General features: G+C 45.0%; 1 long non-coding RNA gene and 1 other non-coding gene across 2 annotated transcripts in view; one reads left to right on the top strand and one right to left on the bottom strand.

The window, feature by feature from the left end:
• Gm15983 overlaps positions 1 to 18,591 on the bottom strand; it is a 30,379-nt gene that overhangs the window by 11,322 nt on the left and 466 nt on the right. The window lies entirely within an intron of this gene.
• Positions 2,452 to 2,594, top strand: LOC115488699. Its single transcript, XR_003952000.1, has one exon. It is a non-coding gene; the product is annotated as a small nucleolar RNA SNORA48 (small nucleolar RNA).

The following is an 18,591-nucleotide window of genomic DNA, read 5'->3' as shown; positions in this document are numbered from 1 at the left end:
AGATATGGGGAGAGTGGACAACCTGTCTTGTTCCTGATTTTAGTGGAATTTTTTTGAGTTTTTCTCCATTTAATTTGATGTGGGCTATAAACGTTTTGTAAATTGCCTTTATTATGTTTAGGTATTGTCCTTTGTATCCCTAATCTCTCCAGGACTTTTATCAAGAAAGGGTGTTAGATTTTGTCAAAGACCTTTTCAGCATCTAATAGGAAGATTGGGTGTTTTTTTTTCCTTTCAGTTTATTTATATGGCAGATTACATTTATTGATTTTCATATATTGAAACATTCCTGCATCCCTGGGATGAAACAAACCTACCTGATCATGGTTGATGATGATCTTTTTGATGTGTTCTTGGGATTGATTTGCAAGTATTTTATTGAGTAGTTTTTACATCTATGTTTGTAAAAGAAATTGGTCTGTAATTCTCTTTGATGAGTTTTTATGTGGTTTGTGTATCAGGGCAACTGTGTCCTCATAAAATGAATTGGGAAATGTGGTTGACCCCCTCCAAGTCAGTACAGAGGACACCCCCAGACATTAAATTCTCAGCACAAAGGAGATTTATTAACCTGAAGGGGCAAGCAGGGGGTGCTGCCTCTGGATTGGGCAAAGGCAGACAGCAAGCAGTAGCAGTGGATGTTTTTTGCAAGAGTGACTTTTTAAGGGGAAAAAGGGAGAAAGCCTGTGCTAGAGAGAGTTAGTAAGACCTGATTGGACATGCTAGCCAAATAATGAATTTTGATTGTTGGACTTAGTGTTTTGTCTCAGGACGAGTCAGTGGCCAGATAAGGGAATGAAGCTTGTTAGACTAGCTTCATGTAATCTAATGGTTTTTATCAAGAGAAGGACAGAGAAGGGAAAAGGGCAAGACTCATTGTTGCCATGCTTGCTATTCTTGGACCTACCTCAAAGGCCTCTCCAGTCGCATCTTTTTGTTTTATTATTGGATCACTGGGTGTTGGACCAGTGGTGCCATTGTTTCCAGATGTCTTTTGCTGATACTGGTCCCATCATTTCATCTGGACCCAATGAGACTGGAATGTTTGTCAAGGTCTGGATAAGAAGGCTGGTTCATTTGACGTCCTGGTTCTACCCCGCCTTCTGGGGAAACTTAAGCAGTGTTGGAGCCTTCTGAAGCTATTTGCTTCTAGCATACAGATTCCAAGGGAACACTTGGGGCTGGCAAGTTGCTGGAGTAGTTTGTAGTTGATTTGAGATCTGGAAGGACAGATAGACTAGAGACAGAGGTAAAGTTAATGAGTTTAGAGGGAAATTTTATCTTGGGTGAACATTTGAAACTTTTAGGTTCATGGTCTTAGTAGTTGGGGAAGGGAAGTCCCAAGACCAAGGAAAGGGGAAAAGATCCCACCCTCAGGGATAGACAGGTGGGGGATTTAGGCTGTTGGTTGACCTGTGAGAGGTGGATTCAAGTTGACCTCCTAAAGCTTATAAGAATTTTTTAAGTTTCTAAAAAATAAAAGTTTTAAACGTATTAGCATTACCATTGTTTGTAATCTGTACTGAAATTCATATTGTAGAATGTGCAGTATATTTATGTCTTTGAGTCAGCATAAGTTTGGGAATCTAAAAATGACTTTGGGTTAAAAGCATTAACATTTTTTCCATAGAGCTGGATATATGGATTGGGCAGAGTGTAGCACACTGAAGCATTTTTAAGCCTATTTTTATTTATTTATTTATTTATTTATTTATTTATTTATTTATTTATTTGGTTTTTCGAGACAGGGTTTCTCTGTATAGCCCTGGCTGTCCTGGAGCTCACTATGTAGAACAGGCTGGCCTCGAACTCAGAAATCTGCCTGCCTCTGCCTCCCGAGTGCTGGGATTAAAGGCGTGCGCCACCACGCCCGGCTTAAGTCTATTTTTAAAAGACAAGCAAAGGAAATTTAAATTCTTAAGTTTGTGACTATGGTAATAGTAGTATTTTATTAGGGTTAGATTAATAGCTTATCAGAATGCTACTGATAAATGTTAAAATTATGAACTTTTGAAGTTTTAGTGTAACAATAGCATAGAGAAAGAAATCTGAAATGTTTCACATACTTTAAATTACGTTCCCAGACTCATCCCTCAGATCAGTGTCTCAAACCCTCACAACTTCCTTAAGCTTCCGTCTCTTCAGACCTCAAAGCACTTTTTTATAACTTGCATTTACAGACTTTTACAACTAAGCTTTCACATCTCAGACCTTCATAACTTGTACTTGTTTACCTTAACACGCTTTCTTAGACTGCCATAACTTCAGACCTATATAACTTAGTGAGTGGGAAAGGTAGGGATCATATAGAGGAGGTGGGGTGAGCTGTAAGGAAGAAAGTGGCAGCTCGACAGGCTGTCATCCCTTGATTGCCTCTACTGATGATGGAGGGCTCGATGTGATGTGCCTTGCAATGAACCCAGTCTGAGGGGGTAAAAGAGAGGCCTTGACCACCCTGGCTATGGGCAAAGAGAACCCTTGGTGGTGGTGGTGTTCTTATACCAGTCAGGGGCAGAGCAGATGGCAGTCCATTGTTCATCCTAGCTTCATGCCTAGCTTGGTGGCCAAAGCTGTTTTATGCCTAGTACATATAAAAATCAAATCAAATCAAATCCAGGCAGGGCAGCACGGGAAGAGGAAGACAGACAGACCTACAGACTGCCATGCCACCCACAGACCTGCCCTCCAGGACATGGCACAGGCAGGCCATAGACACCACTTGTCATCATGCGACACAGAGCAGATGGAGGATGTCATCCAGGGACACACACACACCCAGCCACCTGGCCAGCCTGCAGCAGGAGCCACCACAGTGTGTGAGTGTGTGCTGGTCAGATGTGAGAGAAAGAGATGTGAAGCAGCCTGAGTGCTATGAGGAGATGGAACTGGAGATTCTAGGGTGGAGAGGGTAACCTGTTGTGAGTGGTCAGCCCTGCCACCTGAGGCCATGATGAGGTCCAGCCAGAGCTGTCACTGAGGGCCATGTCTGGGTTCATGGATACACAGCTGCAGGGGTCAAAGTCCATAGCTCATATTACCATTAGAGAACATGGGGATGCCCCTGGTCAGGGCAGCCACTAGGGACCACCTGAATGCCCAGAGGCTGTGCATAACTGGCCTGCTCCTCACAGATGCAGCACTCTGAAGAGATGGCCATATCTCTCACCATGATCAGCACTCGGGAGAGCTGGCCCTGGTGGCAGAGGTGTAAGTGAGCTAGCCCCAAGGACATAAGGGAGAGCTGACCCCACCATTCATCTGCCATGGGGCAGTATGAATGCAGAGGTGATGCCCCCCCCACCTCCATAGCCCCTTGCCACCTCCAGCAGGTGGGAAAGCTGCCTACAGGCTCCTGAACTCAGCGTTCCTGACCCTCACCGGCTTCAGCACTTGGGAGAGGTGGCCTTGCACCTTGCCCGAGCAGCACAGTAGAGCAGGGCCCTGGTGGCAGAGGGGCATGATAGGGGGACACAAGTGAGTTGTCCCCAAGGTTGTGAGCTTGGGAGAGCTGGCCCCACCACCCCTCTGCTGTGAGGTGGCCTGGACAGGGACAGATGTCCTCTGTCCCTCCCCCTTTGCCACCTGAGACAGCACAATAGAGCTGGTCCTGGTGGAGGGTCTCAGATGAGCTGGCCACAAGAGAAAGAGCATGGGAGAGATGTCTCTACCACTCACCAGGTGCGAGGTGACATGGTGCAGAGGTGATGCCCATAGTATATCCCCTTACACCTGTAGTAGCTAGGAAAGCTGGCCCTGGGGTCTTGAGGGTAGGAGAGCTAGCCTTCTACCCCCTCTGTAGCACTGGAGAGAGCAGGCCCTGTACCTGGCCTGGTCAACACAGTGGAGCTGGCCCTGATGGCAAAGGCACAGGTGAGCCAGCCCCAAGAGTGTGAGAACAGGAAGACCGACCCAACCCCTCACAGCTACAGGGAGAGTGGGGCCTGAACCTTGACTAGGTAGCACAGTGGAGCTGGAGGTGTTGATGAGGGTGAGCTGGCCCCCAGAGCAGGAGAGCAGGAGAGCTGACCTGGCAACCTGCCTATGGTGACATTGAGTGGCCTAGCCAGAGGAGTGCTGGAGAGCTCTTGAGAGCTCATCCTGGTGGTATGGATAAGGGAGAACCAGTGGGCTGACCAACTCTGCTATCACCCAAGCCCAGATCCAGGGCTCTAAATTGGTCACCCCAAAATCTGTACTGTCTGTAAATGGGTCAGTCCTGCTGTTCCAAAGCTTTAAGATCTCCGTGACACAGGGCAACAACAGGATAGCCAGGAGGAGTCCCAGTGAGAATCCAATGTTGATGGTGTCACAAAAGCCAGGGACCTCAAACCAGACCAATGACTCATTGCAACGAACATTTGCAAGTAAAGAAGTGTGGACAAAGGGAAATACTGTGAACACACTGCAATGCACTATAGCTTTCAAGATGAGATATTGTCTATGCTTTGTTTTTATTGTTTTTATTGGTGGGTGGGTGGGTGTATGTTTGTGTGTATGTGTGTGTGTTTGTGTGTATGTGTTATTTTGGAGGTTACAAGGAAAAGGGGCAGATATGAGGGGAGATGGAGATGAACAGAACTGTAGTGCATGATACGAAAATCACAAAGAATCAATAGAAAGTTATAAAAAAGAAAGAAATTATCCTCCCCAAAAAAGCAAAGCTGTGCGAGCATTATATATATATATATGTATATGTATATATATATATACATATATATATATATATATGTATATATATATGAATGAAGAGTTATGAATTGAGTTGTCTTTTGTGTTAGAAATCCTCATTCCTTCGAGATGGCTGAGTGTGTTAGCAAGATATGGAAAGTTTATTTGAAGTCTGTACATAGTGATTTAAAAGGCACTGGTTAGAGTTATTAATTTTGTTGGTTGGTGTTGTGTGGGGGTAAGGAGATCATCTCAACAATGGCATCATCTGAAACCACTGCATATCCTGCAGCATGGTGGCCAGCTGACAGGAAGGAGCTGCCATCTGTGTAAAGAGTATAGACAGAACAAAAGATGTGCCTAGTCCTACTGCAGCTTGGTAAACTGAGGCTGGTTGGGATCCATGGAAGGCCTCCCCTTTAGTGAGTTTTATCGTCTTGTGTTTGGGAAATGTAAAGATGGAAAGGTCTGTGGAGATCTGGGAGGCAGAGGACTGGGCTGAAAGGAGAGCGGGTTTGGTTTGGTTTGGTTTGGTTTGGTTTGGTTTGGTTTGGTTTGGTTTGGTTTTGTTGTTTGGCTGGTTGGTTTGGTTTGGTTTTGGTTTTTCAAGACAGGGTTTCTCTGTGCAGCTTTGCCTGCCCTGGAACTCACTCTGTAGACCAGACTGGCCTTAAACTCATAGATCTGCTTGCCTCTGCCTCCTGAGAGATGGGATTAAAGGTATGCACCACCACTCCCAGATGTACTTTGGAGTTTGAAGAATTTTTTTAATGGGAGGAAGAGGCTCTTGGGGAAATCTAGAAGAGCTTGGTAAAGAGCATGTACCAGAAGTGAGTATCTAGGGATCCATGAGTGAAAAAGATTGGCTATTCCCAAAAATGAAAGCAGTTTGGATTCTGCTGAGGGTAGAGATAAGCAGAAATGGGCCAGGCAGTGGTGGTGCATGCCTTTAATCCCAGCACTGGGGAGGCAGAGGCAGGTGGATTTCTGAGTTCGAGGCCAGCCTGGTCTACAGAGTGAGTTCCAGGACAGCCAGGGATACACAGAGAAACCCTGTCTTTAAAAAAAGAAAAGAAAAGAAAAAGCAGAAATGGGCAAGGCAGTCTAAAGTGAGGTGTCTATGGATTGCAGCGGGAGAGAATCTAGCATAGGTGACTTTGGAAGATGAGAGTTGAACTTTGGAAGCTGAGATCTGGAAACCTTTGGAGCCAAGAAAATTGAGTGAGTCAGGGTTAGACTGGTCACTGGAGAGGGAAGGATTGAAAAGGAGGTCATCTACATACTGAAGCAGGAAGACCAGGTCCATATGGCCCAGAAAGGAACCTTGTGGAAGGGGATCATAGGGTGGAGAAGGACAATAGTAGCAGGGTTAATGGGCAAAGGTCTTGGACCTGGCAGAAGGTTCAGTTAGGTTTCTGATGGTCAATATGGGGGTGTTGTAGGGTAAAGAGGTGGGGCATAGAAACTGCATGGATAAATGAATTGAATGTTGGGTTTGAGATCTCCAAGGGTAGGGGCAAGAGGGGTTTTACTGTAATAGGAGTTTTGAAATTCTTAAGAGTGGGAGAGTACACAAATATAGGCTGAGGAAAGGAAGAAGAGAGGATGTATGGGTGTCTTCGGAGCCATTCTCAGGAAACACACCAAAAAAAAAAAAAAAAAAGGCAAAGAAATTAAAAGGAAGACAAACAAGACATGCAGTGACCAAGTCCCACCTGCCTGTCAGCTTGTGGAAGACACAGCCAGAAACAACTGGCCCACATGCACACCACACAGTTATGAAGGCAGTAGTATGCTTCAGACATTACTGTTCCCTCCCTTGTGGCCTCCCAAGTGGCACTCTTCCTATAAGGCCTGCCAGGTCTCCCATAGACTGGGAAAGAAGGCAGTTGGTCACCAGTAGAGTTGAGCAGCTTGTCAATCATCATAGTGGGCCAGCTGCATGCCTCCTGTTTCCACCCACAAACTAGAGAGAATTTTTAAAGACTGATTACCCATTCTTTTTTATTGGTTTGTTTGTTGTTCCAGCTGATACCACAGTGGTTGACAGAAAAAGATGACTGAATAATGTATTCTGCAGCCTCAGAGAATCACACTGCTAAAAGATCAAGGATGAGAAGAGATGCCCCAGAGTGCCTGGTACAGCCTTGTTTCTCCTAAAAATATAATCAGCCGTTGGCCCCAGGATGAGCAGTAGGGATCAGCTTCCCCTAATTCTCCATGAAAACACCCCCTAAACATGCAGTGCAGAACAAGACAATTCCACCCTCAGAAGTCTAACCTGCCCACTCACCCACCCACATTTGTGCAAATAGTCACAAGCAAGGGTGCAACCTGGACTGGATGCAGGCATGAGGATGGAACCAAAGCTTCAGGCAGACTGTGGTTTCTCCAGAATCCAAATTCTCCATTTACCTAATGAGATTGATGCTCCTTGTACTGGCAAACATGCCAGGCCTATAATGACATACACTGTGGTGAAGGGAGTTGGTGCCATAGAGAAGGTCAGGAAAGTAGTAAGGGGCATGGTGGATGATAGAACGCAGTGGTATAGGGATTACGGAAATACAGGAAGGGTTAAATGGGACAATGAGGAGAATAAGACAGGTAGAGGAAGGGATAGGGGAGGGATGATCAACACTAAGACATTGGGAAAAGTCGTACAGAAACTGGAAACCTCCTAAAATGTGTTACACAGACACACACTCAAATTATATATGTATAATATATATTTATATCTATGTATTTATATTATATACATATAAATTTACACAATTTATATGTATATATGTATAACATTATAATACATATATAATTTGAGTGAAAACTAGAGAGATGGCTGAACAGTTAAAAGCACTTGCTGCTCATGGTGGTTTAAATAGGAATGGCACCCCATAGACTCATGTGTTTGAAGGTTTGGCCCACAATGAATGACACTACTACAAGGCATGGCCTTGTTGGAGGTAATCTATCGCTATGGGGGCTGCTTTGAGGTCTCTGATGCTTAATCCCAGGCTCAATGGCTCTCAGTTGATTTCTGCTGCCTGTAGATCAAGATGTAGAACTCTCAGGTGCACCTCCAGCACCATGTCTGCCTGCAAACCATCTTGTTTCCCACCATGATGATATTGGACTAAACCTCTGAACTGTAAGACAACCCCAATATAATGTTTTGTTTTATAAGAGTTGCCGTGGTCATGATTTCTCTTCATAGTATTAAAAAAAAAAAAACCCTATCTAAGCATTGCTCTTGCAGAGGTCTCATGTCCAGTTCTTAACACCTGTGTAGCAGCTCACAACTGTCCATGACATCAGTTTCAGTGAATCTTCTCGCCTTCAAGCACAGCAGGCACACACTTGGTACACATACATACATGCAGGCGAAGCACACACAGAAGAGCTTTTTTTTCATGTAAAGAGTTTAAAATGGAGCTACCCTATAACTAGCCAGCAAAGTCCCTACTAGACACCAGAACCTAACAAACAAAATACTCAGTGCCAGCAATGTGTTTCCTCTTTTGAAGTTCTTGGCAAGTAATGTTCCATAGATCCCTCAAATATTATAGGCTATTGCCTATACCTTATTGCCTATTACCTTCTGGTTACCCTCCAGAAGGTAGGACTCTACTGCTGAAGACTCTGCATATTTGAGTCATAGAACAGAAAAATCAATCTGGCACTCACCTGGAAGCTTCATCCTCACTAACTAGCTTTTAGAGTGCTGGGAGGTGCTATGCACACTACCAGAGAAGAAAAGTAATCGTAATAGCACCCAGCTGTCAACCCTGAGAGATACTATGTCAACACACCTAGAAAGACATGCCCATTGGCAAAATAGTGGCACAAATGTCATAGGCGTAACCAACCAATTTCTGGCTGAATTTAAAGCCCACCCCACAAATTGAAACCCATACCTGGCACCCATAGCAAAGCCCAAAAACCCTGTAACTAAATACGCCAAGGAGCAGTCTCATCTTGGAGAGGGATTCTGAGGAAGGGGTATTCAGGAGTGGCAAAAGGAACAACTCGAAGTCAAATCCTGGGTACAAGCTGACAGCCTGTGTTCTGCTCAAGAAGGCTTTTATTTGCATATCAATTCATTTACTCCAGGTTCCCTTTTGATTATCCCAGGGATCAGCATTTCATTACCCCAGCACCTTGATTCTTAGAGACAGCAAACATTTTTTTCTTTTTTATTTTTTTAAGATTTATTTATTTATTATATGTAAGCACACTGTAGCTGTCTTCAGATACTCCAGAGGGAGACAGATCTCATTATGGATGGTTGTGAGCCACCATGTGGATGCTGAGATTTGAACTCAGGACCTTTGCAAGAGCAGTCAGTGCTCTTAACCGCTGAGCCATCTCACAAGCCCCTTTTTTTGGTTTTTCGAGACAGGGTTTCTCTGTATAGCCCTGGCTGTCCTGGAACTCACTTTGTAGACCAGCCTGACCATGAACTCAGAAATCCGCCTGCCTCTGCCTCCCGAGTGCTGGGATTAAAGGTGTGTGCCACCACACCCGGCCAGCAAACATATTTTTTAACATTGCAAATGAATTCAGAGATCTGTCTGCCCTTGAAAGCACTGACAACAGATCTGCCTACCTTTGTAAGCATAGACAATAAGCTTTCTGGGTGGGATCGGGTCCTGAGATTATCATTCCCAGCACACCTGGGCCTTTTCCCAGGCCAACCTTGAACTCAGGAATCTGCTTGCCTTTATATTTTCCTGTCTTTGTATCTTCCTGACAAGCTGACTTATAGCATATAGCTGCCTCTGTTTTTTTAGGTCGGTGAAGCCCCTGATGTAATTCATATTGCATTCTTATATTTCGAATAGTTGAGAAATCCTGTTTATATATTTTTGAACACATGTTTTCAGAGTTCTTTCCCACAGCCTTAAAGGCTATCCTGAAAGTCACACAGCATTTACCATTTTTGCTAAGAACATAGACACACCCTTGCCTCCCAGCTGGTCTTCTCTATAAGCTGGAATCCTGAAGAAGTAGGGATTCCAACAGATGTACTGGCAAGTAAGTGCAAGCAGGGAAGGAAGAGTGAGTCTTCCTTCTTCCAATGTCCTTATGTAGGCCTCCAGTAGAAGGTGTGACTCAGAATAAAGATGTGTACTACCATGCCTGGATTTGGAATTTGCTCTATCCCAGGCTGACCTTGAACTCAAAGATCTGCTTGCCTCTGTCTCCTTGGATTAAAGACATGTATTACCTTGCCTGGGCCTAAACTTTTTATGGCCACTATGCCTCAAGATTAGATCCTGTGTCTCCCAGCCTCAAGATCTGGATCACAAGTGTGCCCTCCTTTTCTGGATTGTAGTTCATTCTAGTGTAGTCAACTTAACAACAGCAATCATCATCACAGGTGCCAACTCCCTGCCTGACTCTACCGGCTCTAGAACACGTAACCAAGAGGACCATGACAATCAGTCATGTAGGAAAAGCACCTGAAGTCCTTCCCCATGCAAATAGAGCATCACTAGCATCTCAAATTGAGCCAATGGGAAGCACCTACCCCTAGATTTCACCCTACTCCTCAATGTTTGTTAAGTCCCTATCTACACGAAATAAAGTGCAGATTATTTCACCAAAAATCCTCAGAGAGTGGTTGTTTTACTGAGCTCTAACACTTTGGGGAAGCGTTTTATCTCCTGAAACATTCATCACTGGGCCCTGGACCCACCCTGCCACTGCCTCTGGCACTGGCATTGGTGCTGCCACAGTAGTGGGTGAGAACTGGGGCCCTGGCTACCTGCCCTGCTCAGGCCCCTCTTCTGAGAGCTATACCACTTTGGCTGTTTCTGGAAGGAATAGAGACCCACAGAACCTATTCCTCCTAGTTCCATGGAGGACAACACCAAGGGAGACCTTGTCTAAGTAAATAAAAAGTAAAAATAAAATAAATAGTTCCTCCAGAAGACCTGGGTTCAATCCACAGAGCCCTCATGGTGGCTCACAATTTTCTGTAACTCCAGTTCCAAGGGGATCTAATGTCCTCTTCTGGCCTCTACCAGCTCTGCACACACATGCTACACACATGCTAGACATTTGTGCAGGCAAAATACCAATACATTAAATACAAATAAATCTTAAAAAAATTTAAGTCAAAAGTATACCCTGGTGGTATAAATGAAGGCCTTGGCACCTGTCTACACAGACCTCCTGGCAGCCTCCTGCCAGAGCAGCTCAGAAGAGACACACGGTGCTGGGGCCCAGGGCCGGGGTAATGGGAAGGGGCATGAGACACCATCTAAGGAGTTCTGACTGTGATGGAGTGCGCTAGGCCACACTGTCCTCAGGCAACTATCTAGAGGCTCCCACGTTTGCCTCACCTTCGGAGTGCATTCTGGCTCAACAACAACGGCAGTCACTCCTGAGACTGGGTCCTCCCCTTCTCTCCCGTGTCATTAGTGTACATTAAGGCACCACGAGTGCCCCTTCCCGTGAGGAGCAGAGGAGTAGAGAAGATGGGATGTGAGCTCATCGATTCCAGCCCATGACATACTTCATGCTTCCTAACCCACAGACAGCAACACCACACAAATCTGAGGTGGAGATATCGGGAAAATGTAAATCAAAACTGTACTGAGGTCCCGGCTCACCCCAGTCATCCTGGATGTTTCTCAAAAACAGATAACTGCTAACATGGGAAAATGGAGCCTTTATGTAGATCTGGTGGCAAAGCAAGCTAGCACAGCCATGGTGAAAATCAGTATGAAGGTTCCTTAAGAAACTAAAATTACAACTACCACCTGAACCAGATATGGCCCTCCTGGAATCTTAGTCAGCACATCACACAGATACATGCCCATCCCGGTGGCCACACATGCACACACCAGTCAGCCATACCAGAAACTGGGGCTGGGACAGACCTCTGCTTGCTCAGCAAAATGTATATAACCCTGCTCTGATGTACTCAAGAATACCGTGCACGCTTTAGCACCACCACGGCCCCCCTACACAATCTCCTGAGAATGAGCGGAGGTTAATGAGGCTGTCGCTATCTGCTGAGTAAGTGCTAGCCATGCAAGTTCCATGCCTTGAGGTGAATTCCACAGATTCCACAGATGGACCCAATTTGTCCAGGAATGCTAAGAAATGGATTTACAGAAGAAAACCCAAAGCGGCAGGCCTATGTAAGCGGAAAAGCATTCAGGTTTCCAGAGGTCTCTGTCTGTCCAAAATGTCAACACATACTTCAAATATTTGTCTTTACACATGTGTGTATGTGTGTGGAGGTGCCCATGGGGATCAGAAGAGGATGTCAGATCCCTGAAGCTGGGGTGAGCTGCCCAGCGTAGATGCTGGGAACCAAACTCAGGTTCTCTGCAAGAGTGGCAAATGCTCCTAACCACTAAGCCTTCTCTCCTGCCTCGAGACCCCGTATTTTGTTATAGCACACACACCCTTTTTTTGGGTGGGGGGGAGTTGGTTTTTTGAGACATGGGTTCTCTGTGTAGCCCTGGATGTCCTGGACCTCACTCTGTAGAGCAGGCTGGCCTGAACTTAGAAATCTGCCTGCCTCTGCCTCCCAAGTGCTAGGATTAAAGGTGTGTTCCAGCACTGCCCAGCTGATAAAATAGCCCTTTTTAAAGTCTTTTTAATTTAAATTCTTTATTCAATCAATATATTTTGATTATGTTTTCCCTCCTCCAGCCCCACCCAGATCTTCACTTTATTGTCCCTCCAGCTTCATATTGTCTCTCTCTGTGCTTGTCTATGTCTCTCTGCCTCTCTTTCTCTTTCTCTCTGTCTCTCTGTCTCTCTGTCTCTCTGTCTCTCTCTCTCTCTTGTTTATCAAATCACTCTCTCACCATAGAACATAAACTTCAAGAAGAAAATGGCTGTTTGTGCTCCATTTTATTTGCACACCCAGCTACTGAAAGACCCCTGGAGGGAGACCCTCACTCAAGTCTCAGGATAATAGCGGACCCCCAAGAACTCATGAGAGACCAAGCTTGATGCAAACCACATGAGGCTTTATTCAGGGAAAGCCAGAGCTCTGGGGATGACTCATATCCCATGCAGGGGTAGAGGAGTCAACCCCGAGGGGAAAGGGGTCCCAGTTTTTATAGTCTCTCAGGGAGGAAAGGAGAAGGAGGGAGTAGGGGATTTCCCAATCTAAACAATATCTATTCTCAAGAAATGGGTATGGGAGGGGTACAAGGAAAGAGTCTGGTGCAGGTACAGCAACTCCGGATTGGCCCCTGCTGTGGTTGCCGGGGAGATTTTCCAACTCTTCCCCAGCAACCAATATCACAAACACCTGGCAATGGGCTTCATCAGTGGGCACACACATGGGTTCAAGGAACGGTCAGAACATTGGCAGACACACGGGTTCAAGGAGCAGCCAGAGCATTGTGCACCTCTATTTTTCTAAATCAGTGAAGCTAGTTCTGCTAACAATGAAATCTATTTTGCCAATTTCGGGGCTTCTGTGACCTTTTACATTCTGTCAGGATCTTTCACTATGTATGGATACATCTATCATATGCACTCAAATACTTGTGAACTGAATGAGAGAGAACAGATACACTGGAAGAGGAATGAACCACCACACACTGTACTGACACCTGTGTGTGAAAAGGCCACGAGGAAGCCCAGGACTCTAAGTGCTAACCTTAAATTTGCATTTAAAGAAGAGGGAATGGAGAGGTAATCACATTAACCCCGAAGCCCTCCATTACGCAGTGTGATAGCCTGATGTAGCCAGGCTACTAAGAAACACACGGTCCTCTCCGCATCCTACTGGACAATGGTGAGCAACAAGTAGCCAAGCGTCCCTTCCACAGGGTGAAGTTGATATCTGAGGCAACGTCACCTCGCAGAGTTGAGCTTCACCATGGAGAACATGGCCTCCTTGGTTGGATACTTCCTCCTCTAAAGTCCCCTCAGGACACCTGTGGGCATCTGAAAAGAACATCATGGGTGGGCATAGACTATGCTTAAGATTTTGCTGAGAACTCCAAAGACCTCAAAGTTATGGCTTCTTATCACAACCTGATCTTGACATCCATCTAGCTTGTTAGCAAGTGGAGCGTGCAGCTAGCTCTGTGAACAAGATTTAATTATCCTCAGTCTGCAGGGACTCGTAATCGGCTCTGGACACATCATTCTGGTTTCCCTGGGCCACTGTAACTAACTATCTGGGGGTTATTGTCACTGTGTATCCCAAGTGATGGTGACCAGCACTTGTCCTAACCAGAGTTTCCTGTCAAGCACAAAGGTGTTCTGCAAGATCATGACAATGTAAGTAAAAAGAGAAGCAGGAGGGGCAGGGGGGAAGTAAATAAAACCATCAACCATAATGTAAAATAAACAAAGCATTCAAGGTAATAAAGGCAGAGTCTTGGAAGGTGGCTCCTTGGGTAAAGCACTAGCTGTGCAAGCATGAGGATGTGAGTTCAAATCCCTAACATTCATGAAAGACGTCAAGCATGATGGTGCACTCCTACAGCTCTGGCACTTGGGGTGAGGTATGGGAAAATCTTGAGGCCTCACTGGCCAGCTAGCCAGACAAGCCAATATAACAAGTTCCAGGTTCAATGAGAGACACTGTCTCAAAAATTAAAGTGGAGACGTGATCCAGAAAACACATGAGATCCGATTCTGCCCTCCACAATGCTCACATGGTAGAAGGAGAGGACTTACTTCTGAAAATTGTAAAAGTATTAGTGAAATTTTTAAAAATAATTTGAGCCAGGGGTGGTGGTGCACGCCTTTAATCCCAGCACTTGGGAGGCAGAGGCAGGCAGATTTCTGAGTTTCGGGCCAGCCTGGTCTACAGAGTGAGTTCCAGGACAGCCAGGGCTACACAGAGAAACTCTGTCTCGAAATAAAACAAAACAAAACAAACAAAAAATTGCACTGTGAAGAATCTTGGTTCCTCAATAAAACAGTTACTTAAGGAGTGTGCATATCCACCCAGAAGCCCAGCCTACAGAACCTACACAGCAGAATAGTTTCTAAATTCCCATGAGACAAAATAAAGAAAAGTACAGTTGGGCCAACTAGATGGATGGGGGAGTAAAAGTGCTTAGGCTACACGTCTGCTAAGAGTTTGTACCTACAAGACATCCAGGGCTACACAGAGAAACCCTGTCTTGAAAAAAAAAATTTGTACCTAGCACCCATGGTGGAAGGAGAGAATAGACTCCTGAGAGTTGTTCTCTGTCCTCCATTCACCCACACGCATGCGTGTGCACTCACACACACAGACACACACAGACACACTCACACAGCTGTTATAAAAATAAAATTTAAGCCTAGAAAGATAGCTCAGGGGCTGGAGAGGTGGCTCAGAGGTTAAGAGCACTGACTGTTCTTCCGAAGGTCCTGAGTTCAAATCCCAGCAACCACATGGTGGCTCACAACCATCTGTAATGAGATCTTCTGGTGTGTCTGAAGACAGCTACAGTGTACTTACATATAATAAATAAATAAATAAATCTAAAAAAAAAAAAAAAGAAAGATCGCTCAGTAGTAAAGGCACTTGCCCCTAAGCCTGACAACATGAGTTGTGTTTAAGTTTGTCTGTTCTGAGAAAGTTCTGTTAATCTTTAGTGCGCGCTTGCTTGTGTTTATTTACATGTTTTTCTGAACTCAAGCAACCTTGCCTGGATCGCTGCTCTTGTTGTGACAGTCCCATATAAAAGCACACTGACACTGAAGTCAGGCTTTCTCCAGCACCAGGCTGTAGTCTGCCCCATTCCTTCAGCTCCTTAGATCCCAGGGCTAGCAGACAAGATCTGTACAGATTGGCTGAAAAATCCACAGGTAAGCAAGCAAAAGAACAAAGGCTTTTCTTATTTTATTTTATTTTATTTTATTTTATTTATTATATGTAAGTACACTGTAGCTGTCTTCAGACACTCCAGAAGAGGGCATCAGATTTCGTTATGAATGGTTGTGAGCCACCATGTGGTTGCTGGGATTTGAACTCAGGACCTTTGGAAGAGCAGTCAGCACTCTTAACCACTGAGCCATCTCGCCAGCCAAACAAAGCTTTTTATTTCTATATCCTTATATAATCTTCCAGCAGCAGGTATGGCCCAGATAAAGCATGTATCCTCCTGCCTCAAGATCCAAATCAAAGGTGTGTGTCTTTCTACCTCAAAGGTTCAGACTAGAAGTGGACCCATTTCACCCACTTCAAACCAAGCAGGGGTTGATAACATCTGCAGCCACTCCACTTCCAAAATCTATGCTCACTCCCAGGAGCCAGGGGTTAGGAATTCCAGCCTAACTCTGCAGAGAAGACACTTCAATCCTTAATACTGGTCCCATCACGAACACAAATATTCTACAGTCTGGAGCTAACAGTGTAGCTTAATAGGTAGAGTGCTTACCTAGCATGCCTAAAGCCTTGGGTTCAGTCTCCAACACTGCTTCCAAAGAGTATGATGGCCTGTACTTGTAATCCTAGCACTTTGGGAGGTGGGGGCAGGTTATCCTCGGCTACACAGCAAGTTGGAAGGCAGACCTTGTTGGAAGTTGGAAGGCATGAGACCTTGTCTCAAAAGCAACAGAACAAAACCACAAAACCTTCATATAACCTTGGTGTTCCTCTGTGTGTCCCAGTAGTTGGATTATTACACCAGTCTTCTTATATGCATTATACTTGACCCTGCTGAGACTTTAACATAGCACCTGTCTCCAAAGCTGCGGGGCTTCTTGGATGCTGGAAACAGCCTGAGGAAGGTTGAAACTTTATTTAACCTTAAATTCCATTATAGAGTCTGCATTTGGTGCAATTTATATTTGAGCTATAAAATTTTTCTATAAGTTGAAACATGACCTATAAAAGGTCACTGCACCCTGAAGCAACATTCTAGGAAGAAATCAATTGGCCCTTTTTCTTACAGAAACCATTAGCCAGAGAAGAGATAGAGGAAAAAACTTCTTCATGCTGATTGAACTCCCAAACCCAAAGCATAATTTCTAAAAGGCAATGGCTTCATATAGCTAAAATGCATTAGGTTATTATTAGATTACAGGGAGCCTTTAATGTAGCCCCTGCACTACTGCCTCTTACAATGAAGGTGCAGAAACACTCAGATCAGACATCGACATCAGGAATCAGCACTCTTACACCTGAACACATCACGCCTGTGAGGTTCCTGGGTTCTCAAAAGTCCTTCGGTGAATTGGGTTCAGTTGGTAAAGGGCTTGCCTTACAAGTATGAGAAATGGAATTGAATCCATTCATCCAGAGTCATCCACACTTGTAACACCAGTGTTAATTTGTAGGGAGCAGCCAGACTAGCAGTGGGATCCAGGAACAATGCCAGGCCCTGTCTCAAAAAAACTGAGAGGAACAGGAACAGTAATGGAGATGCACTGTGTGCGCGCTCGCTGGCGCATACACACACACACACACACACACACACACACACACACACACACACACACACAGGATCCCTCTGTGACTTGTCCCTCCTACATTCAGATCTAATTAAAATGCATGATTTTTGTTGCACTCCAAGATAAGATGGCTCTGTAGCCCACGTAGGGTCTTTTTTCAAACTGTTCTTGTCTGTGGTATCAAAAGGTTAGACCAGCTTCCACTGGCTAATACTTTAGGATACATCATGTAGTACTACTATGATGCCAACTGCTGCTCTTTTGTTCTGTAGCAGCAGTGATCAATCACTAATATGAGTGATGTACAAGTGTATCTCTCTGGTTCCCATTTCTTGTATCACCAATTGCAGGCAGGGAACTGATCAAAATGGCACAGGCAAGTGAGCGCCCCGGAGGCCACTCTAAGCCAGCCTTCCTCAGTCACCAGGTCCCATGCTCCTTGGGTGAGTGCAGCATGAGGAATATGCAATGTGAGTCACAGTAATAGTCCAGCATGGCGGCACACACCGAGAAGCCTGGGTGCTTTGGAGGCTGAGGCAGGAGCATCACTGCAAGGTTCGGGCCAAGACGGGCTACAAAGAGAATACCAACCTAGCCAGGTCTGCATAGCAAGACACTGTAAAACAAACCAATAATGCTACTTCAATAACTCAGTGGGTATAGGCACTTGCCAAATGGCTTGAGTTCAACCCACATGGTAGAAGGAAAGAACCAACTTCTTCAAGCCATCCTCTGACTTCTATTTATGTGTGGTGGATCACAAACACACACATACACAAATAATCAATGTAAAGAAATTAAAAGGCAAAATCCCACAGAAACAATCATAGTTCATTTTATTTAAATCAAGTCAGCTCAGGGAATAAAAGACCAATCCCATCTTGGTCCCCTATGCTGGCCTGGATTTTTGGAGGGTCACAGACCTGACTGTAATTAATTCCCTTCTGTTGTTCTCCAAAACAAACCTCAGGATTTCTTGTCTAAAGGAGGTAATGGGATACAATCTGTCCCCTTCATCAACATTCTGCAAGTATATTTAACAAGCTAGCTCTAGAAGCTTCCAAATGGAGATTTTGAGACATTTGCTAAACTGAACTGTTACACCTTGAATGACAGTGCACACTTGGAGGACAACAGGGGTGGCTTGCCAGTGTCCTGCCTTTCAACTCTAGGGACTTTGAACAGAATACTCTGCCACCCACTGCAGCTAACTCCCACTCTTAGTTCAGATTCTATTCCTTGCAAGATGAAACAAAACTCCTGCTGGAAGCCTCTGCAATTCTGTGCACTAATTTTCAGAGCAGATACTGTTACTGTTATATGTGTGTGTGTGTGTGAACACATATACACAAATAACGTAAAGAAATTAAAAGATGAAACCCCACAGAAACAATCTCAGTTCATTTTATTTAAATGAACCCAGTTCAGGGAATAAAGACCAACTCCTTGGTCCCCTATGCTGACCTGGCTTCGTGGATGTGTGTGTGTACACGCGCGCACTCGCGCGTGTGCGTGCGCAGGTAGGCTGAAGGATCCCAGGTATCA

The sequence above is a fragment of the Mus musculus genome, chromosome 16 (assembly GCF_000001635.26).
Source record: "Mus musculus strain C57BL/6J chromosome 16, GRCm38.p6 C57BL/6J".
Taxonomy (NCBI): domain Eukaryota; kingdom Metazoa; phylum Chordata; class Mammalia; order Rodentia; family Muridae; genus Mus; species Mus musculus.
This window is presented reverse-complemented; position numbering and strand designations above follow the sequence as displayed.